At 37.5% G+C, this 4840-nt stretch overlaps 1 non-coding gene across 1 annotated transcript; it reads left to right on the forward strand.

The window, feature by feature from the left end:
- The first annotated feature begins 1169 nt into the window (after positions 1–1169).
- LOC136321141 (small nucleolar RNA SNORA62/SNORA6 family) lies at positions 1170–1318 on the forward strand. Its single transcript, XR_010728434.1, has one exon. It is a non-coding gene; the product is annotated as a small nucleolar RNA SNORA62/SNORA6 family (small nucleolar RNA).
- The last annotated feature ends 3522 nt before the right edge of the window (positions 1319–4840 follow it).

Below are 4840 nucleotides of genomic sequence, written 5' to 3' on the forward strand. Positions count from 1 at the left end.
AATATCATAAAATTAAGTATTAGACATCGCCTTTCTTAAAATTTCTTCCACCCCTCCACCATTAGGAGCTGACCAAATTTCTCAGTAAGCTCCAGCCTTCTGCCAGGCTGATTTCTCTCATTGCTTCTTCAGGACACAATTACACTTTAATTTCTCATTACTAGTGTTTCAGAACAATTTAATTTTCCATTTTCTTATTCACTTTCAGGCGTACTTTCCAGAACCAAAAAATAATTGAAGAACTCTTCTAAAAAAATGTCATCTGCCCTGGGTCTTACTCTTCAACAATACAGACGAAGCACTGAAAAATAGGACCACTTAGATTTATTCTGTATTTCATGGTAAGTGGAAGGAACCAGGGTAGAGATATTTTTCTCCATTAATGTGATTTATGTACCTTATCCATACTTTTAGAAAACAGAAGTATCTACAACCAGGTTTGGTTTTAAATAATATAAAATATTATGGTATAATATTCTGCTATATATCGATATAGCACTTGTGGTTTTATAAAGGACTGTAACTTTATCTTTACTGGGAGCCAGTAATAAAAGATTAACAAACTGTAAAAAGATGGATTTCACTTTGTTATAAGAGACTGGGGCTTACTAATACTTGAGGTGCTTTACTGAGCCAGACTCTAGGTAATTGGTAATAAAATATCATTTTTGCCCAGTTTTAAAAGACAGCCTATGTTACACTGTTTTCCCGCCATAAATCAACTTCTTCATCGATGCCTCCTATTCTTTCTGATTTTCCCACAGAAAGTATCTGTGGCCTGTGGAATATTGAGCCATCTTTTCATTATGCTTTCAAATACATATTTAAAGGTAGATTTATTTGCTTATTTATCTTATTCATTTGTTGGCCTAATATTCCTATGGTTCTTTGGATGTGGGGTTGTGTTAATTTGAATAGATTGAATCTTTATGTGCTTTGCTTGATTTTATATTATTATTGTCATTACTATTATTACTTGATATATTATATTTCACTCCAGAAAATCATGTTTTTGTTTTATATTATTATAATAAAAACCTATAAGATATTTTATATTTTCCTCTGTTCAGTTACTATTTGATCTTTACTTTGAACCATGTGGGTAAACATTTTTTTCCAGCTTTATGAGATGTAATGGACTTATTACATTGTGTAAGAATAAAGTGTACAGTGCACACTATTAAAGCTCACGGGAGGCCAGTCTTGGCCAGTGAACTTCTGAGTGTTGGAAGTGTGCTACATTGATGGTAGGACTTCCACTAGCACCAGTAGAGCTTGCCTCTGTGACTGGAGTTTGATAGTACTCTCTGCCACATTCAGAAAAAAAAAGAATAAAGTGTACAATGTGTTTATTTGATACATTTATTTAGTGCAAAATAATTGCCGCCACAGCATTAGCTAACACCTTCACCCTGTTATATATTTACCATTTTTTTTTGTGACTAGAACATTTAAGGTCTACTGTTGCATTTGGAGGAATTGCATTATATTATCCAGAGGATGTGGTTAACTTATCTGAGAAATCCTCCCATCTTAAACACACATACATACACACATGCAACAAAACATGAAAGCTTATAGAAAATATTGTAAGAGGAAGAAACTGAATTTAAATAAATATAACTGAAAAAATAATCCTTCCATATAATAGTTAGAAAATCTTGGTGCTTAGGGAAGAAACTTGAGAAATAAAATATCCCCAAAAGATATGTCTTTGAACAGATAGGGAAAAAATTCATGGACTCTTGAAATTCATTAATTCTTTAAGGCCTGGGAGACAGGCTTGCTGTGGCTTTCACTCTCTTTCTCAGAGGGATAAAGTTTACATCTGCCATATTTTTAATTGACCCTCCACATTCCAGTAAACTGAGTTAAGTGCTAATGTATCTCTTTATTGCTAACCTTCAATTAGTTATTAATAAAAACTTCAATCCACGTGTCAATCCAAGCTTCTATCTCATGTTCTCAGAATTTCTACATATCAGCAGGAGCTATAGTTTCAGGATCTACTAAATAATCTGACTTAATGTTTGGCTGTCAGTGCTGGCAAAATGTGAGGTAATGCAGTAGGGAGGTGGAAGGAACTGTTTTGGGTCAACTGAAGGCACAGAAGAGCCTGTCTTCACTGGCTGGGCAAGAGCTTCCTTCACAGTTCTTGATGTTCTCTCTTTTTTGTCTACATTTTAACAAGGTGACTGTCTTAGGGGTCCTCAAGATACATGGAACCAAAGTAGGTAAAAGAGAGAACATAATCAAAAGGATTCAGGAAGAATTCACCAGTGCCAACAGTGGAGACACAGTTGAGGAGCTCCGTGCTTTCCAGTTTCTGCTTCTCTTTGTTTATCTGTCCTGTCCCCCTGCTTTCCCTTCTCCCAGCTTTATTGACATACAAATAAAATTGTAACATATTTAAAATGTATGATGTGATGAGTTGATATATATATACATTATAAAAGGGCTCACACATCAATTCCCTGCACATCAAGGTCCTCACCAATTGAAGTAAACTTTCCGAACACACATATAACGTACATGTAGCAGAATAAATTACACTCTCCTAAAGTCCTGGGATGGAAAGTAAAGGCTGTATTAGGTAACCCATACAGAATGTTTTCTTTTATTTATTTATTTATTTATTTATTTATTTATTTATTTACTTATTTTTAAATTTTTTCTGAAGCTGGAAACGGGGAGAGACAGTCAGACAGACCCCCGCATGCGCCCGACCGGGATCCACCCGGCACGCCCACCAGGGGGCAACGCTCTGCCCACCAGGGGGCGATGCTCTGCCCCTCCGGGGCATCGCTCTGTTGCGACCAGAGCCACTCTAGCACCTGGGGCAGAGGCAAGGAGCCATCCCCAGCGCCCGGGCCATCCTTGCTCCAATGGAGCCTCGCTGCGGGAGGGGAAGAGAGAGACAGAGAGGAAGGAGAGGGGGAGGGTTGGAGAAGCAGATGGGCGCTTCTGTGTGCCCTGGCTGGGAATCGAACCCGGGACCCCTGCACGCCAGGCCAACACTCTACCACTGAGCCAACCAGCCAGGGCCAGAATGTTTTCTACACACTAGGTCCTCTTCTACATGCTTTAGAAATTTTAGCTCTTTATAAATTATAAACCTATGCTGATAGTACTGTTATCTCCATCTCTGAGTTAAGCGGCAATGTGCCTTGCTCAAGGTCACACAGCTATTAATGTTATAGAATTGAGATTTGAACTCAGGCAGTTTGGCTCCAGAGTCCATGATCTTAGCTATCGTGCTTACTGCCTCTCAAATGGTACTACTGGAGGCTTTTCTGACATTGCCCTGTGTACCTGGTTCTATTGCTATCTGCTGAAGTACAAGCTATTCAGTTAGGTGCCAGTCCTGCATGCATCACTGTGGAGCTCCACAAAATGGCATTTAATGTTAATTCAAATGAACCTGTGACATGGTGTCATTGCATTTGAGGCAGGAGATAAAAAATTGATTGTATGGTTTTGCTAAATGTCACTCATCCTTTTATTTACAGCAAATTGTTGACTTAGTGTTATTCAATACAGGGTGGGGCAAGCAGGTTTATAGTTGTGAGTATGTGAAACACAGAGTTTATTCTTATATTATATTAATTATTGTATTATTTTCTATAGAAATGACTAAAAACATACTTTTGCCCTACCTTGTATTTGTGCAATATTGGTAAGGTAAATTAACAATAAAAAGTTACCCAGTGAAGATTATTTGCATTTTATTGACTGTGGAAGGTAAAATGTAGTTTAGAATAAGTGGACAAGTGGGTTAAAAAGCTGTGGTACATATATATAATACAATGGAATATTATGGGGCTATGAAAAAGAAGGAAATATTACCTTTTGCAACAATATGGAGGGACCTGGAAACTATTATGTTGAGTGAAATAAGCCAGGCAGAGAAAGAAAAATATCATATGACCTCACTCATTTGAGGAATCCAAGGAATAATGAGAACTGAGGAACAGAATTGAGACAGAGGAGGGATCAAAGGGACCAGAGGAAAAGAAGACAGAGGGAAAGGGGAAGATGGGATGGGATAAACCTGTAGGGAAGGGGGGAGGGTGTTGTAGGGAGGGGGGGCAAGGGAGATGTTGAGGGGAATATGGGGGAGGGGGATGCATTCAGGGAGACCCTAGAATCTATGTAAACACAATAAATTAAATAAATTTTAAAAAAGAGTAAGTCTTTTCTAATATATAATTTTGCCATTCTTATGTATTCAATGTAATCCTGAATACATAGCACTTCAACCTAGAACTGAAGCTGAATCAGTTCCCAGGTGGCATCAAATCTACTGCATATTTTTATCTCTGAGTACAGGTGTGTATCTACCAACCTGAATGAAATTTAAGAGGCAATATGATAGAGTCTAAAGTAGGTAGAATTTAGAGCCAGACAGATACTAGTTCAAATATTAATAATAATAAAAACTATCAAGAACTGATAGCTTGCTATGTGTGTGTCACTCCTATGTGGCAAAAAAATAACAATGATGTGAAAAGCCCTATGTAGTATCAGCCAAACCAGGATTGAAAACCAGATACTATCATATCGTAACTTTGTTATTTTGCCTTCCTATCTTCATCTGGAAAATGAATATAATTGTTGTTGTAAAGATTAAATAAGAAAATAAAAGAGTAACTGTTAGACACCCTGGCCAGATAGCTTGGTTGGCTAGAGCATTGTCCCAAAACACAGAGGTTGCTAGTTCGATCCCTTATCAGGGCACATCCAAGAACAGATTGTTGTTCCTGCCTCTCTTTTGTTCCCTTCCTCTCTTGCTGAAATCAATAAAATCAATCAATCAATCAATAAAAGAGTAACTGTTAGA

The sequence above is a fragment of the Saccopteryx bilineata genome, chromosome 1, assembly GCF_036850765.1.
Source record: "Saccopteryx bilineata isolate mSacBil1 chromosome 1, mSacBil1_pri_phased_curated, whole genome shotgun sequence".
NCBI lineage: Eukaryota > Metazoa > Chordata > Mammalia > Chiroptera > Emballonuridae > Saccopteryx > Saccopteryx bilineata.